The sequence below is a fragment of the Moschus berezovskii genome, chromosome 12 (assembly GCF_049115385.1).
Source record: "Moschus berezovskii isolate FMDL1 chromosome 12, NW_MosBer_1.0, whole genome shotgun sequence".
Lineage (NCBI taxonomy): Eukaryota > Metazoa > Chordata > Mammalia > Artiodactyla > Moschidae > Moschus > Moschus berezovskii.
The window spans coordinates 71,044,300-71,058,743 of record NC_142471.1 but is presented as its reverse complement, the minus strand read 5'-3'; the positions used below and the strand labels follow the sequence as shown (position 1 = coordinate 71,058,743).

General features: G+C 43.4%; 1 protein-coding gene across 1 annotated transcript in view; it reads right to left on the bottom strand.

Moving 5' to 3' along the window:
* Positions 1–14,444, bottom strand: part of SORCS3 (sortilin related VPS10 domain containing receptor 3) — a 642,617-nt gene that overhangs the window by 584,489 nt on the left and 43,684 nt on the right. The gene's annotated exons all lie outside the window — the stretch shown is intronic.

Sequence of the window (14,444 nt, the reverse complement as noted above, 5' to 3'; positions counted from 1 at the left end):
CCACTGAAATAGGTGGCAGATTAGATTATGTGATACACCTCTACACCCTCCAAGAACGCTCCTAGTAATCAGAGTAGCTGCTATTTTTTTCCAGTTGGTTTCTGACAACGTTTCAAAATGAATCCTCCTACACTCTTATTTTTACCCTCAACTAGCTGACTTTAATTGTAAGGTTTATAGCCCAGATGGAGCAGAAAATCTCTGATTTCCTTCAGAAGTGAGGTTTGGTAGAAAGCAACTTCATCAGGCTACTCTTAAACATTCTGTTTTCATTCTCTGCCTCCCCTCACCCCCAACCTTTATCATTTGATCTAAGCTACTATTCCACTGGCTTTCTTGAGAGTTCAACTTCTAAATAAAGAGACCAAATTTCCCCTTGATCTCTGGGACAATCTTTGTTTTAAAAGGTCGGGAAAATCTAAACTCATGTAAAATCAATCAACACGAAGTTTTCTCTCCTATGTGGTTGTTCAGTTGCTAAATCGTGTCCAACTCCGCAACTCAATGAACTGCAGCATGCCAGTCCTTCACTATCTCCCTGAGTTTGTTCAAACTACATCCATTGAGTCAGTGATGCCATCCAGTCATCTCATCCTCTGTCACTCCCTTCTGCTCTTGCCCTCAATCTTTCCCAGCATTAGGGTCTTTTCTCATGAGTAGGCTGTTCACATTGGGTGGCCAAAGTATTGGAGCTAATGAATTGGATCACTTGAAGATAAGCCTGGTAAGCATTTGGTTTACCAGTACATACCCTGTGCTACACTTAGTCACTCAGTTGTGTCCTACTCTTTGCAACCCCATGGACTATAGCCCACCAGGCTCCTCTATCCACGAGGCTCCTCCAAGCAAGAACACTGGAGTGGGTTGCTATGCCCTCTTCCAGGGGATCCTCCCAACCCAGGGATCAAACCCAGGTCTTCTGCATTGCAGGTGGATTCTTTACCATCTTTACCATCCCTGAGCCACCAGGGAAGCCCAGTACATCTCCAATGCCAAGCAAAAGATACGGTGAGAAGCAGGTGCTCAATACAGAGAAACTGAATGAATGGTAACCCTCAAAACCATTCTGCAGGGTGAGCAAGGTGGATGCGCTCCCAGTTGAGGATAGACTCATTCAGGTGAAGCAATTTGCTTAGGCTCCCTTATTCGAGGACTCCATCAACATTCATCTGGTGCCATTTTACTAGACCATATTCCAGCATGTTCCACCAATAGAACAGGAAGATTTTTTGCTTCTGCAGAGCTGAAATCAGGCCCTGAAGTCCAATCCAAGATCCACTGCTCTTAAGATGGAAACAAAGACACTGGAAAAGGGGTTCTTGGAAATACCACTTAAAAGTGAATCCTGTAACAGAACTCTGCCGGAAAAGGAACTGGATCATGATGGAGGCTATAGAAATACTGAAAGTACAGTGTGTTTCAGCTGTGTCCAAGCAGAGGAGTCCACGCAGACTCCAGCAGACTGTGTACACAAAGGATCTGCAAACAACTTCCCAGGGGCCAAGTCTGGCCCTCCATCTGTGTGTGTGTGTGTGTGTGTGTGTGTGCTTAGTCGCTCAGTCATGTCCAATTCTTGCGACCCCACAGACTGTAACCTGCCCGGTTCCTCTGTCCATGGGATTCTCCAAGCAAGAATACTTGAGTGGGTATCTGTTTTTGTAAATACAGTTTTATTGGAACAAAGGCTTGCCCATTCATGTACATATTGTAAATAGGGGCTTTCACATTACAACAGCAAAGTCAAGTAGTCTACCCTATATCCCACAAAACCAAAAATCTTTACTATCTGCCTTGTTACAGAAAACGTTTGCTAGCTCCTGGTATACACTCATGAAATAACAACATGAGAATAAACAGCAGCAGAAGAAATGAAATAAAATAGTACTGACGTTCAAAGAGCTGGAAGCATCATTTTTCTACCCGACACCAAAAAATAAAATCCACATTTTCACATCCTTGATACTTAGAAGCCTTTTGTCAATAACATCTACTCTTGCCTGAGCTTTTGAACCAGACACCTACTCCCTTCAGTTTGACTATATTTAGGATCAGCAATCAGTGGAGAAGCTTAGAAGGCAAACTTTTTTTTACTGTATTTTAAAAGGAAAAAATAAGAAAAGTGCATGTTGAATGCAACGCCATAATAAATGGAAACTCAGCATGCCTTGTAAAATGCTCTAGATCTCATTAAATGATTTCTTGGCTACCATCCTTTGGGCTCACCAATGGATCTGAATGGATTCTCCAGTGAAAGTGGAATGTTTAAGATGCTACTCTTTTGAAAGGAAACAGCATTTTGGAACCATAAATGATGAAGACCAATTGTTAGGAAGACTGATTTCAAATTTGCCAAAAAATTGATGCTTTTGAACTACGGTGTTGGAGAAAACTCTTGAGAGTCCCTTGGACTGAAAGGAGGTCAAACCAGTCAATCCTAAAAGAAATAAGTCCTGACTATTCATTGGAAGGATTGGGGGTGGGAGGAGACGGAGACGACAGAGAATGAGATGGCTGGATGGCATCACCGACTCAGTGGACATGAGTTTGAGTGAACTCCGGGAGTTGGTGATGGACAGGGAGGCCTGGTGTGCTGTGATTCATGGGGTCGCAAAGAGTTGGATACAGCTGAGCGACTGAACTGAACTGAACTGAACTGATTCATTGGAAGGACTGATGCTGAAGCTGAAACTCCAATACTTTGGCTACCTGATGCAAAGAGCTGACTCATTTGAAAAGACCCTAATTCTGGGAAAGATTGAAGGCAGGAGGAGAAGGGGACAACAGAGGATGACATGGTTGGATGACATCAAAAATTCAATGGACACAAGTTTGAGTAAACTCCGGGAGTTGGTGATGGACAGGGAAGCCTGGTGTACTGCAGTCCATGGGGTCGCAAAGAGTTGGACACAACTGAGCAACTGAACTGAACTGATTTTCTATCTTTAGACTTTGCCACTGATATTCCCTTGTAAACCACTTAACCCTCCCTATGCCTCACTTTCCTACAACTATCAAATGAAGATCATATCCATCTTCTATCCCTTAGCTGCCTCCACTAACCAGGGGTTTAGAAAGGATGCATAAGACAGCATTCATTATGAGCTTTTTAAAAGACTCTCTCAGGTAAATGCTAAACCACTGCTATGTGTATGCTTTCCAAGCCCAGGTTGTTTCCCAGGGAGGTGGAACTCAGCAAATACAAACATGATGTGGTAGAACAAATGCCAGAGATTAAAGGGCAAATGACCTATCAACTCATCTCCCACCATATTCCAAGCATGGGAATGCAAGAAGAAAACTCTCTGGTAAATTCTAAGAAAGGTACTTCAGCATCTTCATTCTCCAAAGGCTAAACAATTGTTGCTTTCTATCAGGACTAATAACTTTTTCTGGAAATTAGGATGGAAATTCAAAGGGTTAAGTCACTTTCTCCAGCCTTAAAAGGCTAGGGTTGTGGTCGACTGTGAGATCCAACAGGTCCCTGTCTCTAATGGCCACATCCTTTGCTGAAGTCCAGGCTAAGATGAAATCCGTGGCTGACAGTGTGGAGCAGAGAACATCTAAGGCTATAGGATCAAAGAGTCCCACCTCAAGATGCCAGCGTCATCTGGTACCACTTGATCTGAACCTCTCCCTCTCCCTCACCCTCTCCCAGTCTCTCTATATCTCTCTCTGGCCTGGCCAACACCCCTTCCATTTTAAAACTGTTCCTCTCATTCTATTTTATTTTGATAAGGAGGTCCATCAGAGAGTCTGACTCTTCAAGTTGACCAGTCACTGGTCCAGAAGCAGGGGGGACACATGAACCAAATGGGCAACTTTTTCATAGACAAAAATAAAGAAAAGGAGAAGAGAACAAAGAGGGGAAGGCACAAAGAGGTTATCTCTCCTTTAGTCACTGCAAGCTCTAAAATTCCATCTTTCCTACTACATGGAGAGTGCCTCCTCCAAAACAAAGAAGCTAAGAATGAGGGAAGCAAACTTGGAAGAAGAGAGGAAAAGATAGACTCAACCACGCTGAACCACTAGATCTAACCTCAGTTGAAAGCCACATCCACTCCAGAGCTCTTAATTAAGGTTAAGTTTTTAGTCTGGTTAAATACTTTGGATTAAACTAATTTTGAGTTTAGTTTATCTAGCTTCCACCCAAAGCTTCCTGACCAGTACGGTGAATGTACATTTCGAGTCATCTCATTTACCTTCACAAAGGGATCAAGGGAAAGGCTGTGGGTGGCTCAGGGAAACCATACCACCCCTGAAATCACAGCTCAGCATCTGCCCAACCATTCATGTATCTGAAGCACCTAAAGCAGTACTTTCACTTCGTTCTGTTTCATGGCATGTTATGTTTGCAATTTGTCAACAGCCGCTTGACTAGGTATTTATTACACTTTCATTTAGAACTGAGTGAGAAAATAATTTGTAAGTATCTCAGAATACATTAGTTCTAGAATAAGGCTCACATTGCATTCAGATAAAATTACCCTAATGAGTAAAACACCCATCCTTTAAGAGGGAGGGGACATGCATTTACCTGTGGATGATTCATGTTGATGTATGGCAGAAACCACCACAATAATGTAAAGTAATTATCCTCCAGTTAAAATAATTTTTTAATTGTGTTTTTAAAAATCTATTAGCTCTTACTTTTTTCTGATAATCATGAATTTCCTGATTATCTTTGTTATTTTCTTTTCTTGATTCAGTTCAGTTCAGTCACTCAGTCGTGTCCGACTCTTTACGACCCCATGAGTCACAGCAGGCCAGGCTTCCTTGTCCATCACCAACTCCCGGAGTTCACTCAAACTCACGTCCATCGAGTCGGTGATGCCATCCAGCCATCTCATTCTCTGTTGTCCCCTTCTCCTCCCACCCCCAATCCTTCCCAGCATCAGAGTCTTTTCCAGTGAGTCAATTCTTCGCATGAGGTGGCCAAAGTATTAGAGTTTCAGCTTGATTATAACTTAATACTTTGTACCCAAATTCTTAAAGCCTTTGAACTGATATGAAAGACTCCCATATTAAAGCCCCTTTCTGCTCCCCCTACCTGATATCCACAAGCACCCTGCCTTCCAGAAAAACCAGTCCACTTTATTCCAGACAGACTATTACATTCCTGCTTCTTTGAATCTGAACAGACAATTCTCTTGACCATTCACCTTCCACTCATTCATCTAGAGATCCCAAGATTAGCTTCTCTTCAAGAGTCAGTCGGGTCTATATCATCTTTGAAATGGTACTAGAAATCCTAGCCCAGTTAACTCTCTCATCTCTGAGTGTGTACCTGATTGCTAGTTGGCATTTATTGATATTTGGTAGAACAGTGATCCATATACATGTTTAGTTCTACAGTCCTGAGGAGGCTCCTGAGTACATCTTCCCTTCATACCACCAAGACCTTCCCTCAAGAGCCCTGCACACATGTCCAGTGGTGATAATGATGATGAAGATGTAGGGATGATGACCAGGTAATCAGAGACCAAAGCTAAAGCCCAAATGATCCAGCTGTGAGATAATTTGGGAGTCCAGGCTTTTATCTTTTTATACCTAAATCCTTGGGTCTTTCCTATGCAAAGGGGTCCCAGTAGCCAGTGATTTCAGCACTCTAGAAACTAATACAGAGGACTCAAAGCAAGAAGATGGATCACATTTATTTACAATGACCCAACATTTCTCACTGAACCTCAAACACATGGAATTCAAAAGGTCCCAGAAGACTGTTTCTTTTCCCATTCCCTTCATCCAAGTGTTATCTAGCCTCCAAAACCCTTCGGTTGTGAGAATAAAAAGACCCATGATGTTTCCTTGACTCCTTCATACCACAGTGACCCCACTTTCTCTAAAATCATACTGAAAGGAGAACTTTCATGGCCCATGATGGATAGCCAATTGCATGCTTCCCTGTGTTATTTAATTGTCTTCCCATCTTCTCAACTAGACTGCAGGTTTCCCAAGGCAGGGACAATTCCTTCCATATCTTGGTATCCTTCCCTTTGTCCAGTCCAGAGTCACACAAGGTAAGCATTCAATAGACATTTTTTCAATGAGAAGTCTAATTATGTTGCCTTATAGTGAAACTACTCCTTTTTCTTCCTAAAAGACTTGCAGCTAATTTGGGAGAGCTAATACAAAGGAGGGTATATGGGTACCTCTGCTTAAGAGAATGACCAACAATAGGCTGAACCCCGGGAGTGACAATAGTTCACAGTGATGGTGGAGACACAGTCAAGGCCTGTTGACAATCAAAAGCAAAACAAAATCCTAAAAATTATCACCCAGGAATCGGCACATACAGATTTAGTTTGGTGCTGAAAGTGATGCATGTAAGCATACACAGGCTGTGTGGACACAATTTTGAGATATCCTATGGTTATTTGTAGAAAGAGACTGAAAGGAAATTTCATACAAACAGGAAGTCTAGGTCTTAGACCCTGGTCTGATCACTGGTCCAGTATACTTTGCATAAGCCGGGAAACTCTGACCCTCAGATTTCCATCTTCAAAATGGGGCTACTAGTGCCTGCCCTGCTCCACAACTACATGACCCATGGGTTGCTCCAATTAATGATCCTCATGAACTCAAGGTCCCCTGAACTCGAAGCAACATAGTGCACAAAACCCTTTAAAAGTCGACCTCCATTAGAGCACACTGGAGACACTGGGCTCACTCAGACTTCTGGGTGAAGGAATCAAACCACAGACAGGACTGTGAATACACTGAACAGCATCATTTAACTAGACCCTTCACTTAGACACACTAATAGGGCTAGATCACCTACTATGTCATGGAGAGTGTCCTGGATGCATCTGAAAATTAACTCTTCATAGAGGATCCTTTCTAATGCTTATTTACATGTTGGACGCTTAGCACCTGGTGATGACCTGTTCTCTTTGAGCAACCCCCTTGTTGTGTGAAGCCTGAAACGCCTGTGAACATTTTAACAGACTGGGGCAGCAGCTCTGTGATAATCTGCAAATGAGCTCAGATTAAAGTCCATACTCTAAAACTACAAAGGAAGAAAAGGATTATCCTATCTTCAGCACACAGGCAAAGCCACCATCAGGAAAAGGAACGGCCAGCAGAACCTAGACAATCTGGTCAGAACAAACTTTCACCAAGAACTACATCAGAGAATCCTCGTCCAAATGTATTCATGATGTTCAATCTCTTCTGAAAAATCAGTGCCGAATTGTGCGCCAAGGAGAGTCACGCACCTATAATCTCTCATCAAGCTGTACTTTGCCTTCAGTTCCATTCGGCCATTGATGACTCAGCCCCTATTGTGTATTCAAACTGGTGCAAGTTGAGGATCATATGTTTAAATGGTATAATGGATGTTTGAACAAAGGCCATTCAGTGAAGTTTTACTTACTATATTGAAAATCTTGAAACAACACAGATATCCACCAATCATATTCATCTTAAATAAATTTTACTGCAACCATTCAGTAGAGTATTGTGTATGTATACAGTTCATTCATTTCTGACTTTTTGCGACTCCATGGACTGTAGCCCACTAGGCTCCTCTGTCTATAGGATTTCCCAGACAAGAATACTGGAGTGGGTTGCCGTTTCCTTCTCCAGAGGATCTTCCCAACCCAGGGATCGAACTCACATCTCTTGCATCTCTGGCATTGGCAGGCAGGTTCTTTACCACTGGCACCACCTGGGAAGCCAGGAGAGTATTATGCACAAGCAGAAAAGAATGAAGTAGATTTATATGTGCAGATCTGAAAAGATACTCAACTACAGTAAGTGAAAAAAGGAAATACACAGTAAAATTAATAATCAGTCATTTCAGTTCAGTCGCTCAGTCATGTCCGACTCTTTGTGACCCCATGAACCGCAGCATGCCAGGCTTCCCTGTCCATCACCAACTCCAGGAGCTTACTCAAACTCATGTCCATCACGTCGATGATGCCATCCAACCATCTCATCCTCTGTCATCCCTTCTCCTCCCACCTTCAATTTTTCCCAGCATCAGGGTCTTTTCCAAGGAGTTGGTTCTTCGCATCAGATGGCCAAAGTAGTAGAGTTTCAGCTTCAGCATCAGTCCTTCCAATGAACACCCAGGTCTGATCTCCTTTAGGATGGACTGGTTGGATCTCCTTGCAGTCCAAGGGACTCTCAAGTGTCTTCTCCAACACCACAGTTCAAAAGCATCAGTTCTTCGGCGCTCAGCTTTCTTTATAGTCCAACTCTCACATCTATACATGATTACTGGAAAAAACCATAGCTTTGACTAGATGGACCTTTGTTGGTATAGTAATGCTTCTGTTTTTTGATATGCTGTCTAGGTTGGTCATAGCATTTCTTCCAAAGAGCAGCAGTCTTTTAATTTCATGGCTGCAGTCACCATCTGCAGTGATTTTGGAACCCCCAAAAATAAAGTTTCTCACTGTTTCTACAGTTTCCTCATCTACTTCCCATGAAGTGATGGGACCAGATGCCATGATCTTTGTTTTCTGAATGTTGAGTTTTATGCCAACTTTTTCACTCTCCTCTTTCACTTTCATCAAGAGGCTCTTTAGTTCTTCTTTGCTTTCTGCCATAAGGGCAGTGTTATCTGTGTATCTGAGATTATTGTTATCTCTCCCTGCAATCTTGATTCCAGCTTGTGCTTCATCCAGGCCAGCATTTCAATATTAGGATCTTACTTATTCAGTATATATACATGCATACACACACATATGTTGCTATAAATCTGTATGCTTATGATCATACATGTACAGAGCAAAGTGGAGGGCTACATGTCCTAAATGTGTGATAGTGGTTACCCTGGAGGAATGGAATTTGTGTTGAGAGCCAGAGATGGAGAGGTGCCTTTACTTTTTATATTATACATTTCCGTAATGTTGAATTTCTTTCCATTCCTTTTATACTTCTGTTATAATCATCTAACAAAGATGTTATTTTAAAACGGTATACTAAAAACTTATAACTATGTATGTGCTGTGCTGTGCTTAGTCACTATTAACTAGACTTATTATAGTGATCATTGTACAATATACTCAAGCAACAAATCCTTATGTTGTACACCTGAAACTAATATACAGTTAGCCTTTGAACAATGCAGGGGTTAATCTGAGCATAATTTATAATCAGTCCTCTGTATTCTTGCCTGAAGAACTCCATAGACAGAGGAGCCTGATGGGCTACAGTCCACGGGGTAGAAAAGAGTCAGATACGATTGGGTGACTAACACTTTCACTTTTCACTCTGTATCCATGGTTACTCTGCATCTGCAGATTCAATTAATCACACACTGTATAGTATTACAGTACTGAAAAATATCCGTAGATAAGTGAACCCAGGAAAGTGCAAACCCTCACCATTCAAGGGTCAGTGTAATGTTATATGTCAATTATATTTCAATTTTTTTTAATGGTGTGCTAAACGGCTTCCTCCAGCATCATAACCATTCCCACTGGTAACCATCACCTAAGCTCCTTAACACTCCAGCACTAAGAAACCACAAATACACTCTTAGGGACACTCACATGTGTGGCCACACACACACATATTTGGAAGATTGAAAGACCCAGTTTGAAAGGTAACACACTCCCTCTTCCTTCTACCAGATTTACAGCACTTCCTTTCCTCATTAATTCCTCACTAAAACGTTGAGTTTAAGTTCTTCCTAAATGTGAAAATGTCTTTGCGAAGGTCCTCCACAGAACATACGATTTCTTTTTTTTTCTTTACTTTTTATTATGTATTGGGGTATAGCCAATTAAAAATGTGATCGTTTCAGGTGAACAGCAAAGGGACTCAGCCATACAGATACACGTATCCATTTTCCCCCAAACACCCCTCTCATCCAGGCCTCCACATAACAGTGAGCAGAGTTCCCTGCTGTACAGTAGGTCCTTGTTGGTAATGCATTTGAAACACAGCAGTGTGTACAGGTCTATCCCAAACTCCCGAGATATCCCTTCACCCCATCCTTACCCCACCCCCACCCCCGGCAACCATAAATTCATTCTCTAAGTCTGTGAGAGAAAGCCTGGTTTCCAGCAAAACTTTAAAGATCCACAATGATAAAATTCCAGGAAACAAAGCAGATCTGAATATCCCAGACCACATCATATAACAAGGTTTGACATGAATCACCAGGAGGGCTTCCTTCATAGCTCAAAGCATTCCTACTTTCACTGAAATTTATTGAGCCCCGATCAAGACTGTGTAGTCAATATGTTCCCCAAATACAGAAAATTCCCTTGAAATTTTATAGCTATATATTTTATAAAGTTTTAAAGCTAATAAAATGAAAGCTACATTTACAGAGGACCTACTGTTTCTCAAGCACTGCACTAAGCACTTATATCAATGATCTCAAGTAATTATTGCAAGACAGGTGTTCTTAGGTTGAGATCCTAGGTCTCTAAAAACCAAAATTTGCATGCAGGAGGGTTTGAGGGGGCAGGGGGTAGTTAAGAGGAAGCTCAAGATGAACACCCATGGGGAAGGGAAGGCTGCAAGACTGGGCAGAGGGAAATGAAGTCCCCTCTCCATGAAGACAGAGGGACGATGCAGCCACAACAGAGGCCTCCCTCAGCCCGCCCCAGGAGCTCTGGAGTTATCTACCCTTGCATCTAAAGGGAAGGCCTTTACAGCTTTGACATGGACACAGCCTGCCTCGAGGGAGCAGGCATGACCTTGGATTAGGCAGCTTTCAGGTTGAGGGCCATTTCTAAGAAGGACTCAGCTGCCAACACTCCCAGAAGCTGGGGGAATGAAGACTCATCCTGAAAGGGCATGTCTTCACAATGCAGCCCAGCATCTACTGCACAAGCTATGATAAAATCCATGTTCCAGAAATACGAGTGTGGCAACAGAGAAATTAAACCACCAGTGCAAGGCATGGTTTGGGGTAGCAACGTGGCATTCCTTCTTCCAAATCTCCTTCCCTAATGGCAGTGACAGAGGATGAGAGAGTTGGATGGCATCATCGACTCAATGGACACGAGTTTGAGCAAACTCCAGGAGATGGTGAAGGACAGGGAAGCCTGGCGTGCTGCAGTCCATGGGGTCACAAAAAGCCGGACACAACTGAGCAACTGAACAGATGCCATGATGCCTCCCCAAACTAAGCATCTACCCACTTGGAGCCTCTGTCTCAGAGAAGGGTAGTTTCTGGTCTGCAGCTCACCATTCGAATTTGTACTTTTATGGCAGATAAGCACAGCCATTTGCCCACCAAAAGGAAGGGAAGAAAATAATTCTTGAATTCGGTAGTAAAAAGAAAAAAAAAAATCTACCAAGCCAAAGACAGCTGTCGCAAATGCAGGTAACTTGCTTAAAGCACAGGTTTCCATTCTTTGAGTTACAGATGTAGGAAAAAAATCTTGTGGTTACCAGCGGTTAGGGGAAGGGAGGGAAAAACTGGGAGACTGGGACTGACATATACACACTACTATGTACAAAATAGATAATGAATAAAGGGTCTACTGTATAGCACAGGGAACTCTACTCAACACTCTGTAATGACCTATATGGGAAAAGAATCTAAAAAAGAGTGTATAACTGATTCACTTTGCTGTACACCTGAAACTAGCACACGCTGTAAATCAATTATACTCCAATCAAGATCCTTTTGAAAAAGCAGATTTCCAAGACTGTTGAATCAGAATCTCTAGGATTTGGGTGGGAAGCTGCTATTTAAACAGATTTCAAGATGATTCGGATTCACCTAAAGTTTGAAGGCCCCTAAAATACAGTTATACTTTACAGTCTACATCACCAGCTATGGTCATCAAGACTTTTCTTTTTAATTTCCCCAATCCCTGGCTCCATATGTCCCAAACAGTCACTCAGTGGTCAGCAAATCCTTATTTTATACTTGGAAACGTGTAGTCTATTGATGCCCCTGGGGTTCGGCAATCCATGGAGAAAGGTTCTGTTATCTCTGGTAGGGTGCAAGTTTGACAAGAATGAGGACTCATTCAATAAATATGGGGCATCCAAATATGGGCGCCCATCCATATACAGGTGCCACAGGCTACAGACAGGTCTAGCCACGTGCCAACCTTTCAGGAGCTCATTGTGAATACACACCCAACTCCATCCACCTTGTGGCCTAAGGCTTCAGAGACATGCTGCATCTAAAGCTGCCCTTGACCCCTGAAGTACCTTTCATCCAGACCTGGTTCTGGAAGTCCAGATTTCTTTTCAATGTCCAGATTTCTTTTCTCTGCTGCTGCAGACATAGACCTTCCTCTGCCATCCACCCCTCCTTCTCTTCTTTCTCCTTAAGGCCTCCCATATCCTCCATTTCCTCTGCTCTTCCCCAAATGATGAGAAAGGTAGGATGAAGACTCAACTCCTCCTCCAGCCCCATATAGAGATGGTCCCACCTCATAAAGATTGCCAGGTTACTAAAAGACACCAGCCGCAAAAGCCAAGAACCTGCCCTTAAATCAAGTCACAATCAGCTCACAAATGTCTTCATGTGTCCACACTGCAGGGTGAGAAATCACACACTTGTCCAAAATGGGAGGTCAAGTATACAGGTAAAATCCAACACACACCACAGACCATTTAATTTGCAAAATGAACCTAGGAGATAACATCCTAAGCCACACAGTGAAGACATACACGGTGAGGAAAAGAGCAGTCAACAGTTGTTACCGTAGCATTTACTCCATATCTGAAGGAAACAGAGAAGTTACAAGACAGAAAAGGAAAACTATAGGTGAGTGTTGTCCCAAAGCCAGAGGTCAACTGCTCCAGACCAGACAAGGAATAGAAAAACTAAACAGCCCAAGTGGGGAGAGGGATGAATCAGGAAATACTTCCTAGGGGATGTGACTTTTTTCTTTTATTGGTACTGATCCAGCAGAGCCTTCCCTATTTCTGTTTCTTTTTATTTTTTTAGGTTTCTAAACCCACACAAAACTTCTTCCAACCCTCCCACCCTAGTCATTTTCACTCTCCACCCACCATCACTACATCATAGCCTGGTTGCTAATGCAGTGGGCCAGCCCACGTCTGACAGGTCCAGGGGTCCCCTGTCACTATGTGGATGGAATTCCTCCATTTGGTTGCTATGACACTATGGAGCTAGGACTTTCCAGCCTTGTTACCATGGAATCCTTCCTTCTCCATCCTTTACCGCGTGTCAGGGGGGCACAGCACTGAAGGATAACTGCCCACAGGCTGCTGGCCAAGCCCATCTCCCTGGACATTATTCTAAAAGACCCAGGGTCAGAGCCAGTGGCAATCACACACCTGAACAAGGCAGCCTGCAGAAGAGTTTTCCAGGAAACCCCTCAAAAGATTAGCTACATAGAAACAGCCTTTTAAGATCTGTATCTGAAAAAAAACAAAAGAGTGCTCTGAACACATGTGGAGCTCTGTTTCGTAAAGGAACCATGGAGTCATCGGTAACAGAGGGGAACCCTTAGCACAAATCTTGCCTGGCTGGCACACCCAGAGGTGGGCAGTAACTGTCTGGACCACAGATCACTGGGAAACAGCTATTACCCACCCTCTGTCCTGGAACCCAAGACCTGGCCTTCATTCATGTTCTCAGGAAGGTGAGAAGGGGGAGAAGGAGGGACACGAAAGAAGAAAAGACTCATCTCTGCACAGTGAGAACAAAAATAAACTTCCTGTTGCACAGATGCACGCACCTCTGAATTAACATGGGTTGTGTGAGGGTCCGTCCAGCTCTGACGACGGCAAAGCACCCCAGACGAGACCTGGGTTCTAATCCTGCCTCAACCCTGTGATCTGGGCAAAGAATTTCTTCTCCATGAATTTTACTCCTGAGCAGATCATCTCCCTGGGCCCCACCCAAGTGGCCAGACTTCACCATTAATGGGGGCTCCAGGGATGGAACTTCTGAGTCTGCCCTCCTTAGGGGAGCAAAGCAGCAGAAACCAGGCTACAGAGGACTGGATCCTCGAATTCATGCCCCATCCCCTGCCCCAAGGAGTCCCAAGGCCAGCGAAGGGCTTCACCACTAAGAACAGGCCTTTGTAGTACTGCCACCCCCAGGCAGAGGCCTTTATAAAGGACTCTCCCACCTGCAGGCAAAAGATAAGAGCTACTCCAGCTCCTCCGTGGAGGGTGGGAACCCAGAGCTGACCCAGGCACTGTAGCTGCTCCCGTCAAACAACCCAAACTGTCCAAAGATCCCTTCCACTGGCCACACAGCAACCAAACTGAAGAAATCCAAGGAAACTCACTTGAAAACTAAAACATGCAAAAGAAGGGAATGTGATGATGTCACAGAGTGGAATTATCTGCTCCAAATTTAACCAGTAAGTACAGCCATATGCAAGCTGGGAAGGTAGGGTTTACAGCGGAATCAGCCCCCACAGACCTTCTTCTCTATTAAACACATCTAGGGAGTCCTGATCCGTAATTCCTTTGCTCCAGGCCTTCACTGTTTCCACACACCTCACTCAGCAGCCTATCCACAAATGCCCCTGGACTGG